The 15,016-nt window shown below is 45.6% G+C and overlaps 1 protein-coding gene and 1 pseudogene across 1 annotated transcript in view; one reads left to right on the plus strand and one right to left on the minus strand.

Moving 5' to 3' along the window:
* Positions 1 to 5,389: 5,389 nt before the first annotated feature.
* Positions 5,390 to 15,016, minus strand: part of C8H17orf100 (chromosome 8 C17orf100 homolog) — a 68,355-nt gene continuing 58,728 nt past the window's right edge. The window contains exon 3 of the mRNA XM_068977441.1: positions 5,390 to 5,445. The gene's annotated coding sequence lies outside the window, so the exon portion shown is untranslated. The remainder of the gene's footprint in view (positions 5,446 to 15,016) is intronic.
* On the plus strand, positions 11,081 to 11,356 carry LOC138083604 (selenoprotein W-like; annotated as a pseudogene).

The following is a 15,016-nucleotide window of genomic DNA, read 5'->3' on the forward strand; positions in this document are numbered from 1 at the left end:
CACAGAGAGGTTAAGTACTTTGCTCATGGTCACACAGTGGGGTGGGGGGGTGGGAAAAGGACGGTCACACAGTGAATATCAGAACTGGGATTTGAACCAGGCTGATCTCACTCAGGGGTCTATGAACATAAGTCAGACACCAGCCACCTTATTTGACAGCTGGAGGGGATGGGAGAGGCCCAGGTTAATGTCCCGATTCCCTTCCTCCTCTCCTGGGAAAATAGTTTAATTCCTCTGACCTTTGCTTCCCACTGCTGTCTATCTCCAGGCAGTTTTACACATAGCAAAAATAATGGGGAAAAAACCATGAGATTTCACACACGTTGTCTCCTGCTGAGATCGCCCAGAACAGAGGGGGTGGTGAGATGTCAAAGAGAGTGCAAAGATGAGGCTCCCGGGGGACAGGGATCGGTGATGGCGGCCGTGGTGGTGGAACTGGAAATGACCTTGAGCTTTTTAAAATCTACGTCCTAACTGTCTTCCAAGATGTTTCCTCTTTCCAGACCAGCACACCCCTGCACCACCCCTTCCTTACCTTATCAAAATTCCACCAATTCTTCAAAGCTAACTCTGGTAGCACCACTGATACAGGACCTACTTGCTCTGTCTCTGGTTGGCTGCTTATCTGTCTGTAGCCCAAGCTTGTGCTCATCCAACCACAGATGTAGGCTATTGGAGATTCATCACCAAACTTTTTTTTTTTTTTTTAAATTTTGGCTACACTGGATCTTTGTTGCTACACAGGCTTCCTCTAGTTGCGGCGGCTACTCTCTAGTTGCTTCTCATTGTGGTGGTTTCTCTTGTTGCAGAGCACAGGCTCTAGACGCGTGGGCTCAGTTGTTGTGGCACATGGGCTTAGCTGCCCTTTGGCATGTAGAATCTTCCCAGACCAGGGATCGAACCAGTGTCTCCTGCATTGGCAGGTGGATTCTTAACCCCCTGGACCATGCAGGAGGTCCTCACCACCTCTTTCTTCAAGCTGTTTCTAATTCATCAGCTTCTGCCAGAGGACCCTCTGTGCTTGTGCCCAGTAGACTGTGAAGCCTTGGGCTGTATGTAGTGGGCAGGCAAAGGCTGGCTGAGCTGAATGGGTGTGAACAATGCAGGTCTGAGATAATTAGGGTAGAAGTTAGAAATCTCCCTCCACTCCCATCTCCACCCCATTCCACCCCAGAACCTGAGGTTCTCAAAGCAACGGTGGATGCCATTTCCTTCTGAATTTATTTTTATTTGGAAGGTAATTGCTTTGCTATATTGTGTTGGTTTCTGCCATACGTCAACATGAATCAGCCGCAAGCATACATATGTCCCCTTCCTCCTGAATCTCCCTCCCCATCCTCCCCCGAACCCCCCGCTCCAGCCCCAGGTTGTCACAGAGCACTAGGCTGAGATCCTTGTGTCATATAGTAAATTCCCACTGGCAAGCTATTTTACATATGGTAATATATATGTTTCCATGCTATTCTCTTAATTCATCCCACACTCTCCTTCTCTTCTGAATTTTAAAGAGAACCTATAATTCTATAACTAATCCATAAGTAAGTTTTCTTTCATATTTTTTTTTAAGTTGGAGCAAAATTGCTTTATGTTATGCCTGAAGTCCGAGTCCCCAAAACTGAGAATAAGAGGTCCACAGCAATGCAAAAACATAAAGGGGTTTTATTGCTAGCTCGAGCCAGGGCTCCTGTCTCATCCAGCTGCAGTGGAGTCTTGAGGAGAGCCCCTAGCTCTGAATCACAGCTGCTTTTATACAGGTGGTTCTTAGTACAGCTGGCGGGTAAAGATTGGCTGAGCCATAGACACACGCACGCACGCGATTTTCAAATCCCATATCCCTATCCGGATTGGCGCAGGTTTGGCGCCAGCGGGGACTTTCCCAGGGTGTGGTTCCCCGGAATCATGACTCAGGTTTTAATCAGGTTTAGCGCCAGTGGGGACTTTCCCAGGGTGTGGTTTCCTGGAATCATGACTCAGGTTTTACAAGAATCTGAATCCTAGGCCTAGTATAGCTTGAGCCTGTCATGGCTCAGGTCTGGTCCCTTAACGTTCCCCCCTGTCTTTAGTTATACTGAGGAATCTTCCTCAGCATTTTGGGGCAGGGCCTGATATTGCTGCCTAAGTACTAGTACCTGGACTGTACTGATGTACTCCTCAACACATGTGATGAGTCTATTTAGGATGCAGGGCCAAGAGTGAGCATCAGTGGTAGCACTATGAGAGGGCCCACCAGGGTGGAAATCAGCGTTGTTAACCATGGGGACTGTTGGAACCAGGACTCAAACCATCCCTGTTGGGCTTCTCGCTCTTTTTCGTTGGGCTAGCCCTTCCCTTACTTTGGCCATAGATTCTCTTACTACTCCAGTGTGGTCTGCATAAAAACAACATTCTTCCCTCAGAGCCGCGCAGAGTCCCCCTTGTTGCAGGAACATCAGATCTAACCCTCTTTGGTTTTGTAAGACCACCTTGGATAGGGAAGTTAGTGATTTCTCTAGGTGACTAACTGATTCCTCTATGTGGGCGATATCTTCATCTATAGCTGCCCGCAAGGAAGTGAACCCTTGGCCTTGGAGGGACAAGGCAGCTATCCTGGTTCCTGCTCCGGCGATCCCAAGACTAAACATGGTTGCTAATGTGATGGCCGTGATGGGCTCTCTCTTATTTCTAGGCATTTCCCTTGGCTGGCTTGCTATTTCCTGATCCCAGTGAGTGTACATAACTTCCTCAGAGTGGTATAGGATCCTTGGTATTACAGCCCCCAAAACACAAAATTCTCTACTCTGATTAAAAACTGATGCATGTAAACAAGGAGTCAGCCCAGTATGGGAACAGACCCACCAACCTCCTGCCTCAGGCACAATCCATTTCGTTTCATCTAGTCCTGTAAGAATAGCAGTTCAGGCGCACAAGGGGGTCTTTTCAGGTGGAACTGTACCTAGGCAAAGTCCCTTTCCCCAAACTTCTCTCATTGTGAGACCGACCCTGCGTTCTCCCCAGTGACATTGAGGTGGATTTGGGTTGGTGGTCAGGTTGTAAGAAACATTTAAGCCTATTGCTTCATAAAAGGGAGGGTAAAGAGTATAACAGAGCCAACAGGATTGGGTTGCATTTGGGTTGGAATGATTTAGGGCTGCAAAGGCTGCCTTAACTAGATCCCATAATGGGTCTGATGTTTTTGAGTCGGGGATGGGGGTCAAGGGGCCGAGGGCCTCTGTTTCATTGAGCTGGTTCCCCAGCTGGGAAACGAAGGGCGTAGGGCTCAGCGTTGTAGCCCCCTGGGTCGGGTTTGCCTTCATTACTTGTTGTGAGCCTGGATTCTCGACCTGATTGGGGCCCACACCTTGGGTCCGGATGGGTTCTATTGTCTGGCTAATAACTAGAATTCCTCCAGGGTATGGGCCGGGCCACCTGACGTAGAGCTGGAAACCCCAAGATAGCCCGGAACCTCTCCTGCTTAGCCGACTCCTGATTGAACATTACTTTCACCTGATCAAACTTGTGGCTGGGTGTGTTCCCGACTTCGACTCAGGGGATAGACAAATGAGAAGTTGACCAAGTCCCGGTTCCCTACCCCCCATTTCCTCGCCCCGTCATTGGAGGTCACACAGCTCCAGGCCCAACAGAAATAATGTTGTAGGCCCCCGCAAGTCCCCCTGTGGTTCTTTATGTGTCCAGGGCATGCCCAGAATCCGTAGTTCCTCAGCCATGGTCCCTCCCAACCACTGTTGATCAGTTTCCCCAGGTTAAAGTACAGATCCAGCCACCAAGTATTGGGGGGCGGGGGTGAATTCTGGTGGTCGAATTGAGTACCTCCCGAGTCAGTCCGTTCCGAAGCTTCCAGGTGAATTTGGCGGGTTGGTGCGGGTTAGCGCTGGCTGTCCCAGGGTCGAGGAAGACGGCCACCAACAGGAGAGTCAGAGTGATTTGTCTGGGACCTACCGGCGGATGAGCTTCATTCTTAAAGGATGGGAGGGATGCGGAACTCCTCTGAAGGTTATCTAGCCCACCTGTATAGGTTCGTCTGGCCACATGTGATTGTTTACAGCCTCCCAATCTGAGAGGCATGAGATGTTTTAGACTTACTAAAGGCAAATTCTTTTGGGGAATTAGAAATTATTAGTATAGTGGGTTGGTTAGGAATTATATTGGTGGAGGGTTTTTTCATTTGTTGTGTCAATAATTGCTGCTAATTCCCTGCTCTGGGTGGGACAAGATGTCTCAGGTCAAACCTCTCTGCTGACAGACTAGCTTGTGTGACAGGATTATCCATACTCCTGCCATATGATTGTTTACTACCTCTTAACCATAAACAGCACAGAGAGTTTTGGAGTATTTTGAGAGTCTTAATTAGCATAGGGGTTTTTCTTCTTGTTGAGTCAATGATTGCCTCCAGGCCTCCATAGCCTTAGGCACCTGGGAATATATTAATCAATGTATTTGGAATATAGCAAAGGAAATATAGTAGTTTGATGTTAGCAATACTAGACTTTTTGAGTTAATGGATTTTCTCTTTTGTAATAGATCACTCTACTTTGTTATAAATCACTGTGTCCTCGCTATGTAAAAATGTAACTTTATCATATCTTAAGACTAAATAGATCTTAAGGGGAGCATTGGTGAAAGGATTTTCATTTGTTGGGCTGATGTTTGCTGCGAAATCTTCATGTTCCCTACCCTTATAATGAATATAACTAGCATATAGGAAGAAATAAGTATTAATCTTTAAGACTAATCATGTTAACCTTGGGTTAAATAAATTCCTTTCTTGATTGTAACTCACTACACCCTCACCCTATAGGAATGTAACTTTATTTGGAGGGTGGTGCCTGGTTTAAGAAAAAACACCCTTGGAAGAAATAAGTTTTTCGGTTATCAGAAAGAAAGGGTCATAAAATGTCAGCAGGTCTCACTGATGGCCAGAAGATGATGTAATATCCCTAAGACCTTTTTTTTATATACATTTATGTGAAGCACCTGATTTTGATAAAGGTCAGGACTGCCGACCCCTGTGTGACTCTGTATTCATCCCTATGTGTAACAAAAGGTATATAAGCAAACCTAAAAATAAAGAAAATGGATCAGTTTCCAGAAAGACTGATTCCCGCATATTGCTTCTTTCTTGCTCCCGTTTTTCTGGCTGAATTCCCAACTGGAGCATGGATGCTATTCCATGTAATCCAAGTTATTCAGCCTCTTTTTCTCCACTAATCTTCCTACTACACTATCCATTTCTAATCTCTCTATATCTGTGATTAAATATGCATTTTTCCAAAGACGCCGATTCCGTCCCTACCTTCGAATTCCCTGGATCCACCGGGGCTGGACCCCGGCAGGAATCCCTCATCAATTGGATTAGGCTGCATGGTAGGTCTTCCGTCCACCCCTGGAATGTTTTTCCGAGCCTCCGACAAAATCCACTCATGTTCCTCTGTGGTGAAGACAGTCATCCTAAGTGGGATCATGGGTGAAAAAGGATAGACTCTAGAAGGTCACTGAGGACAAAATTATACAGATTTTACCGCTCGAACGGCGGACCGGTTGATGGTCCCTGCCGGCGCCTATTTAGCGGTAAAAGTAGCTTATTCAGACTAGCAAAATGTTACTAATTTGTTCTTCTTCACCAGCACCGATAGATTCTGTGCTCTGGACTTAAAATCAGAAAAATGGTCAGTCATAAGGGACAACGGAGTGGAAGTCTCTTGCCCCATGATTACAGAATAGAGCACAGGAGGCAAGACGAACACAGAGCAGTGACAACGCCGGCACACACAAAGATGCGACGAACAAAGGAGACAAACCTCGGCCGAGAACACAGCACTAGGTCTTCCTGGGCCCCCTGAACCCTCCTAGCCCTTGAGGTTACCTTTCCGAAGGGCGTCCATATTGCCCACCAGATTCGGGATCGAGACAGAAGTTCTTTTCCCTGCAGAGCCAGCAGCCTTCCAGCGCGTATGCTGGGCCTAGGTCTTACACTGGCTAGGACAACTAATTTGCCCCTGATTAGGCCTGACAAGAGCTCTCTTCTCACCATAGCCAGCTGCCTTCCAGCGTGTATGCTGGGCCTCAGTCTTATACTGGCTGACCAAACTTAACACCGGTGTTCAGATATCTTTTCTCCAAGTGAGGAAACCCCTTCTACCGGGGGAGTGTTATTCTTCCCAGTTAAAGGGATCCTGGACGAGCCCCCAAATGTTATGCCCGAAGTCTGAGTCCCCAAAACTGAGAGAATAGACGTCCACAGCAATGCAAAAACATAAAGGGGTTTTATTGCTAGCTTGAGCTAGGGCTCCCGTCTCATCCAGCGCAGTGGAGTCTTGATGAGAGCCCCGAGCTCTGAATCACAGCTGCTTTTATACAGGCAGTTCTCAGTACAGCTGGCAGGTAATGATTGGCTGAGCCATAGGCACGCGCACGCACGCGATTTTCAAATCCCGCATCCCTATCCGGATTGGCTCAGGTTTGGTGCCATCAGGGACTTTCCCAGGGTGTGGTTCCCCAGAATCATGACTCAGGTTTTACAAGAATCTGAATCTTAGGCCTAGTATAGCTTATTGAGCCTGTCATGGGTCAGGTCTGGTCCCTTAGCACTTTACAATGCTGTGTGAGTTTCTGCTGTACGCCACCATGAATCAGCTATGTGTATACATATATCCCTCCCCACCCCCATCTTGAGCCTCCCTCCCACCTAGAAATAAGTTCTCTTTAAAAATAATTGGAATATTATAGACGAAGGAAAATTTCTTTCTGACCACCATGCCCGCTCTGGAGCCATCACTATTTTTAACCAGCATGTGTAACCAGGCACATTCTGGCTGGCACAAAAGCCTGTCCCCATTCCCACCATGACATGAATCAGTGTTGTGGGCTCTCATGATTTCATCATTCTGCCACTCGTTTTTGGCCAGTCACCAACCCCTCCCCAATCCCAAACCCATAAAAAAACTAGATGAGAAATGCTCTGTTGTGAGCTTAGAATTCCTCTCCAGGACACTCTGGCTACTGGCTTGGCAACAGTCAGGAGTTTCCGGTAGCCTCCTTTGTGTCAGGCCAGGGGGGGTCTGGGTTGTCACAGGGAACCAATCCCTCAGCCGTGACTTGGCTGGGCTGCACAGTGTTGCCCTTCACTGGGTGGGGTGGGGGTTGGGGGAGACCAGGAACTCTAGGCTGGCCCAGGAAGCAGGAATAATACTCCATACCTCAACGTGTTGTCTTGAGGATAAACTGAGAAATTGTATGTGAAAGCTGCACAAGCTCATGGAAGACAGGAGAGAATATTAAAGGTCATTTCCACGGTTGACTTTAAGAAGGGATCTTGGTCAGGCTTTCTTCTTTTAAGGGATTGCTACCCTAGGAAGGGCTTTCCCTGTGGCTCAGCAGTGCAGAACCTGCCTGCTAATGCAGGAGATGCAATAGACTCGGATTCGATTCCTCGGTCAGGAAGATCCCCTGGAGTAGGAAATGGCAACCCACTCCAGTGTTCTTGCCTGGGAAATTCCACGGACAGAGGACGGGCTACAGTCCATGGAGTCGCAAAACGTCAAATACAGCTGAGTGACTGAGCACAGAGGGCAGGCTAAGGAAAATGATGTAACAACAGAAGTATGTTACTTACCAGACAAAAATTACACGGTGCAGTTGTGCACACTTTTGTCGGTCATGCCTTTAGAAAGATCCTGCGGTCAGAGAGGGCCTGAGTCCTGGGAGACATGATGGTCGAGATTGCAGTCTCCCCAAGTACAGTGTGTTTGGGTGGGAGTTTGTTTTTCAGACCACAGGCAATTGCATCAAATGACTAGTCTCTCTGGATGAAATTCAAGCCTGGGAATATCTGTGATTGTGTTTGGGGCAGACTCCAAGTCAGCCTGGGCAGCAGAGTCAGGGGATGCCCTGCCAGCTCCTGCTTAGTTGGCATCCAGAGGGGAGGAAACTTGTCATTAAACGGATGGGCAAGAAACAGCAGCTCCACGACTTCTGTCTGCAATTGTGGTCTCGAGTACTCTTCCCTTCCCTTCCTTTGGAGGTCAGTTTCCACACATCCTCAGCTCTGTTCCTGATCAAGGCACCCCCTCACCCCCTCCCCCTGTTCTTCCCCATCCAACCAGCAATCTCAGCTCCCCTCTTTGTCCCCCGCTGATCACTGCTCCACTTCCCCAAAGGGACATCTCCGGGTCAGTGTTCTGACGACTTCTACCTTTGTCTGGTGATTTTCTAGGTCTCAGTCATGGAATGGGCCACCTTAGTTACTGCCAAATCTCATGTGCCTCAGGACAAATGGCCATGAACATTAAATCTTTCATTATCACTTTTTTTGGAGGAGGGAGGGGAGCAGGGAGAAAAAATTTAGACCCTGAGCATCTTTCTACTACCAGAAAAAACTTGCTGTGTATACATCATGCTGATACACAGCCACTCATTTTAGAGAATAATCAGTGTTTTCTCATTTTTAAAAATGGGCCCCACTCTATGACATCGATTTTTTTTTTTTTTTGGCCAAACTGCATGGCTTACTGGATCTTTGTACCCCAACTAAGGATGGAATCTGCGCCCCTTGCAATAGAAGCATGGAGTCTTAACCCTAGACCACCAGGCGAGTCCCTGCATATTGTTAAACCTTGTATCAGTTCAGTTCAGTCGCTCAGTCCTGTCCGACTTTTTGCGACCCCATATATCGCAGCACGCCAGGCCTCCCGGTTCATCACCAACTCCCGGAGTTCACTCAGACTCATGTCCATCGAGACCGTGATGCCATCCAGCCATCTCATCCTCGGTCGTCCCCTTCTCCTCCTGCCCCCAATCCCTCCCAGCATCAGAGTCTTTTCCAATGAGTCAGCTCTTCGCATGAGGTGGCCAAAGTACTGGAGTTTCAGCTTTAGCATCAGTCCTTCCAAAGAAATCCCAGGGTTGATCTCCTTCAGAATGGACTGGTTGGATCTCCTTGCAGTCCAAGGGACTCTCAAGAGTCTTCTCCAACACCACAGGTCAAGAGCATCAATTCTTCGGCACTCAGCCTTCTTCACAGTCCAACTCTCACATCCATACATGACCACAGGAAAAGCCATAGCCTTGACTAGATGGACCTTATTCGGCAAAGTAATGTCTCTGCTTTTGAATATATTATCTAGGTTGGTCATAACTTTTCTTCCAAGGAGTAAGCGTCTTTTAATTTCATGGCTGCAGTCACCATCTGCAGTGATTTTGGAGCCCCCAAAAATAAAGTCTGACACTGTTTCCACTATTTCCCCATCTATTTCCCATGAAGTGATAGGACCGGATGCCATGATCTTTGTTTTCTGAATGTTGAGCTTTAAGCCAACTTTTCACTCTCCTCTTTCACTTTCATCAAGAGGCTTTTTAGCTCCTCTTCACTTTCTGCCATAAGAGTGGTGTCATCTGCATATCTGAGGTTATTGATATTTCTCCCAGCAATCTTGATTCCAACTTGTGTTTCTTCCAGTCCAGCGTTTCTCATGATGTACTGTGCATATAAGTTAAATAAGCAGGGTGACAATATACAGTCTTGACATACTCCTTTTCCTCTTTGGAGCCAGTCTGTTGTTCCATGTCCAGTTCTCACTGTTGCTTCCTGACCTGCATACAGATTTCTCAAGAGGCAGGTCAGGTGGTCTGGTATTCCCATCTCTTGAAGAATTTTCCACAGTTTATTGTGATCCACACAGTCAAAGGCTTTGGCATAGTCAATAAAGCAGAAATAGATGTTTTCCTGGAACTCTCTTGCTTTTTCCATGATCCAGCAGATGTTGGCAATTTGATCTCTGGTTCCTCTGCCTTTTCTAAAACCCGCTTGAACATCAGGGAGTTCACAGTTCACATATTGCTGAAGCCTGGCTTGGAGAATTTTGAGCATTACTTTACTAGCATGTGAGATGAGTGCAATTGTGCGGTAGTTTGAGCATTCTTTTGCATTGCCTTTCTTTGGGATTGGGATGAAAAGTGACCTTTTCCAGTCCTGTGGCCACTGCTGAGTTTTCCAAAATTGCTGGCCTATTGAGTGCAGCACTTTCACAGCATCATCTTTCAGGATTTGAAACAGCTCAACTGGAATTCCATCACCTCCACTAGCTTTGTTCTTGGTGATGCTTTCTAAGGCCCACTTGACTTCACATTCCAGGATGTCTGGCTCTAGATTAGTGATTACATCATCATGATTGTCTGGGTCATGAAGATCTTTTTTGTACCGTTCTTCCGTGTATTCTTGCCACCTCTTCTTAATATCTTCTGCTTCTGTTAGGTCCATACCATTTCTGTTCTTTATCGAGCTCATCTTTGCATGAAATGTTCCCTTGGTATCTCTAATTTTCTTGAAGAGATCTCTAGTCTTTCCCATTCTGTTGTTTTCCTCTATTTCTTTGCATTGATCGCTGAAGAAGGCTTTCTTATCTCTTCTTGCTATTCTTTGGAACTCTGCATTCAGATGCTTATATCTTTCCTTTTCTCCTTTGCTTTTCACCTCTCTTCTTTTCACAGCTATTTGTAAGGCCTCCCCAGACAGCCATTTTGCGTTTTTGCATTTCTTTTCCATGGGGATGGTCTTGATCCCTGTCTCCTGTACAATGTCACGAATAAATGGAGTTAAACTTATATAATAGAGACTTCCCTGGGGGTCCAATGGGTAAGACATTGAGCTCCCAATGCAGGGGACCTGGGCTCGATCTCTGGTCAGGGAACTAGATCCTACATGCTGCAAAGAAGACCCGGTGCAGTTAAATTAATACAAAGAAAAATGTATATAATAATGCAAATAAACAAATTAAGAACTCCTTTGATCCTCTGGCCTTTTCCAGTATACCTCTTTTTTTTCTCTCTCACAACTGAACTTCTGTAAAGAGAAGTCTCATCTTGCTTGTTTCCACGAGTCAGCTCTCATTCTCTCTTCCTTACTTCAGCCTGGTTTCTGTCTCCGCTGAACCCCACCCCATCTACAAAGACTGTGTTGTCCAGTCCTCAGCCACCAGGCAATTTGCACTGTGGGGATTCTGAACAACTTTATTAAAAAAAAGTATATAACTTGGCAGACCTCGCTTTTCCTCGCCTGGGTTCAGATTGCGAGTCCGCACTGTAGCGGATGCTGCAGTCCGGAACGATAGCGGTTGTTGTCTGAGTGGTTTATTGTGGCGCTCGAGGCTACAAGCCCAAGTATCTTCAGCTCAGGAAGAAGTTAGGAGAAGAGTGCCCTGGCTGCCTGGACATCTGCCGCGAGGGGACTCCCCAGGTCACTGGTTTCTTTGAAGTGTTTGTAGCAGGAAAGCTGATTGACTCCAAGAAGGGAGGCGATGGCTACGTGGACACAGAGAGCAAGTTTCTGAAGCTGGTGGCCACCATCAAAGCTGCTTTGGCTTGATGTGCCCTAAAGATGGAGACCAGGGACCTTGGCCCAGCCCCTCTCAGCAGACGCTTCATGACAGGAAGGACTGAAATGTCTCTTAGACGCCTGGTCCTTCCCTGATGTTCCCATGGCCGCCAGTTGAAGCAGGATGGACACCCTGGTCTTTGCCTGTGTGTGTGTGTCCCCAGAAGCCTAATGTTGCTCACTGGTCCTGCTCCCCTCCCCTATCCCTTGTCTCCCTGCATCTCCCTGCCGCCATGTCTTCCTTCTACCCTCTGGTGTTTGGGGTGGTCCTGCTCCAGGCTTCGTTTTCAAGGGGAAGCAGAGAGCAGGATCAGGATGAGTGAGTCTCAGATTTCAGCAGCGATAGCAACAGTTCACAGCTCAATAAATGGTGATGAGGTTAACAACAACAACAACAAATTATATAACTTAATTCAGATAGCTTCCTTTGTGGCTCAGCTGGTAAAGAATCCGCCTGCAACGTGAGATACCTGGGTTCGATCTCTGGGTTGGGAAAATCCCCTGCAGAAGGGAAAGGCTACCCCCTCCAGTATTCTGGCCTGGAGAATTCCATGGACTGTGTAGTCCATGGGGTCGTGAAGAGTCGGACACGACTGAATGACTTTCACTTTCTTCATTTTAATTCAGAGGAATAGAACTCTGTCTGGCGTCTTTAACAACAAAATGGAACGTGCCATAAAATGTACACATTTTGGGCGTCCCTGGTGGTCCAGTGGTTATCCTTAATCCCCCTGACAATGCGGGGGATATGAGTTTGATCTCTGGTCTGGGAAGATCCACCTGCCTCGGAGCAACCAAACCTGAGAGTCACAACAACTGAGCCCACCAGCCCTAGAGCCCATGCTCCGCAACAAGAGAAGCCACCACAATGAGAAGCCCGAGCACAGCGACTACAGAGTAGCTCCCGCTCGCCGCAACCTGAGAAAGCCCGCGGGCAGCAATGAAATCCCAGTGGAGCCTAAAATAAATAAATAAATCTAAGGAGGCAAGAATATACAATGGAGTAAAGACAATCTCTTTAACAAGTGGTGCTGGGAAAACTGGTCAACCACTTGTAAAAGAATGAAACTAGATCACTTTCTAACACCGCACACAAAAATAAACTCAAAATGGATTAAAGATCTAAATGTAAGACCAGAAACTATAAAACTCCTAGAGGAGAACATAGGCAAAACACTCTCAGACATACATCACAGCAGGATCCTCTATGATCCACCTCCCAGAATTCTGGAAATAAAAGCAAAAATAAACAAATGGGATCTAATTAAAATTAAAAGCTTCTGCACAACAAAGGAAACTATAAGCAAGGTGAAAAGACAGCCTTCTGAATGGGAGAAAATAATAGCAAATGAAGCAACTGACAAACAACTAATCTCAAAAATATACAAGCAACTTATGCAGCTCAATTCCAGAAAAATAAACGACCCAATCAAAAAATGGGCCAAAGAACTAAATAGACATTTCTCCAAAGAAGACATACAGATGGCTAACAAACACATGAAAAGATGCTCAACATCACTCATTATCAGAGAAATGCAAATCAAAACCACAATGAGGTACCACTTCACACCAGTCAGAATGGCTGCGATCCAAAAATCTGCAAGCAATAAATGCTGGAGAGGGTGTGGAGAAAAGGGAACCCTCCTACACTGTTGGTGGGAATGCAAACTAGTACAGCCACTATGGAGAACAGTGTGGAGATTCCTTAAAAAATTGCAAATAGAACTACCTTATGACCCAGCAATCCCACTGCTGGGCATACACACCGAGGAAACCAGAATTGAAAGAGACACATGTACCCCAATGTTCATCGCAGCACTGTTTATAATAGCCAGGACATGGAAACAACCTAGATGTCCATCAGCAGATGAATGGATAAGAAAGCTGTGGTACATATACACAATGGAGTATTACTCAGCCATTAAAAAGAATACATTTGAATCAGTTCTGTTGAGATGGATGAAACTGGAGCCGATTATACAGAGTGAAGTAAGCCAGAAAGAAAAACACCAATACAGTATACTAACACATATATATGGAATTTAGAAAGATGGCAATGACGACCCTGTATGCAAGACAGGAAAAAAGACACAGCTGTGTATAACGGACTTTTGGACTCAGAGGGAGAGGGAGAGGGTGGGATGATTTTGGAGAATGGCATTCTATCATGTATACTATCATGTAAGAATTGAATTGCCAGTCTATGTCTGACGCAGGATACAGCATGCTTGGGGTTGGTGCATGGGGATGACTCACTGAGATGTTATGGGGAGGGAGGTGGGAGGGGGGTTCATGTTTGGGAACACATGTAAAAATTAAAGATTTTAAAATTAAAAAAAAAATAAAATAAAAATAAAATAAAAATAAATAAATAAATAAATCTAAAAAAAAAAAGTACACGTTTTAGTAAAGGGAAGGCCCTCCCCCAGCAAATATTTTTGTCTTTTCTATTGATAGACGTATCTGAAAGAGAGGCTGTGCTTTCATGTTTATCAGTCAAGGCCAGAATTACTATTTCAGGGCACAAAAACTTTGGACCCAGCATCAATTTGGGGAGAAGGGAGCAAAGTTCACATTTTCATCCAGATGTCATTTGAGAAGGGATCAAAGTTCACATTTTCATTCAGATGTCATTTATAACTTAGTGATAAAAAGATCCTTAACTTAAAAACGCCATCTTTTTTCATCCCTGTGCTCCTCTCTCTGACTATGACCCTCCATCCCCCATCAAAGATGACCTACCTTTGGAAACTAAATTTTCAGCAAGTGGGACATTAGCTGTTCTTATTTTGTCTGAAATATTTTTTCCCCCTTTATCTTATACCTGGAACCTCATGAATGTTTTTCTAGTGTCAAATATATGCACTGCTGCTACTGCTAAGTCACTTCAGTCGCGTCTGACTCTGTGCGACCCCATAGACGGCAGCCCACCAGGCTCCCCTGTCCCTGGGATTTTCCAGGCAAGAACACTGGAGTGGGTTGCCATTTCCTTCTCCAATGCATGAAAGTGAAAAGTGAAAGTGAAGCCGCTCAGTCGTATCTGACTTTTAGCAACCCCATGAACTGCAGCCCACCAGGCTCCTCCGTCCATGGGATTTTCCAGGCAAGAGTATTGGAGTGGGGTGCCACTGCCTTCTCCAAACAGGCCCCTTTAAAAATGTTATAAGCATTTATTTTACGACATTTAAAATATGTTTTTAATCTATTTTGTTTTATAAAGGAAAAAATGATAAACATATCTGTATTTATACCCAGTTCAAATGATAAAACATTTCAGTTATGGTTAGAGCTCTCCTACCTAATCACAGGCCTCCTCCCCATCAGCTTAAAACCAGACAGCATATGGTGTTTATTTATGCCTCTATTCTTTATACTTTAGCTATTTGTTTGTATCCTTAAGCAAAATATAGTCTTATATTGCATATTTAAAATTTTATAAGCGTTATCATCCTGTAAGTGTTCTTCCGTAACTTAATTCTTTCACCAAATATTATAAAGCTTTCACCAAATCCTTGTAAGCTTCATTCATATTTATGTGCATATCTCTAATTCCTTCATTTTTCCTGCTATATAAAAATCTAGCATGAAAATGCCCCAATTTATTTATTCATTTGCTCGCTGTTGGATTTTTCAAATTTTTTCCTTCTTGCA

This window comes from Capricornis sumatraensis, chromosome 8, assembly GCF_032405125.1.
Source record: "Capricornis sumatraensis isolate serow.1 chromosome 8, serow.2, whole genome shotgun sequence".
Classification (NCBI taxonomy): Eukaryota; Metazoa; Chordata; class Mammalia; order Artiodactyla; family Bovidae; genus Capricornis; species Capricornis sumatraensis.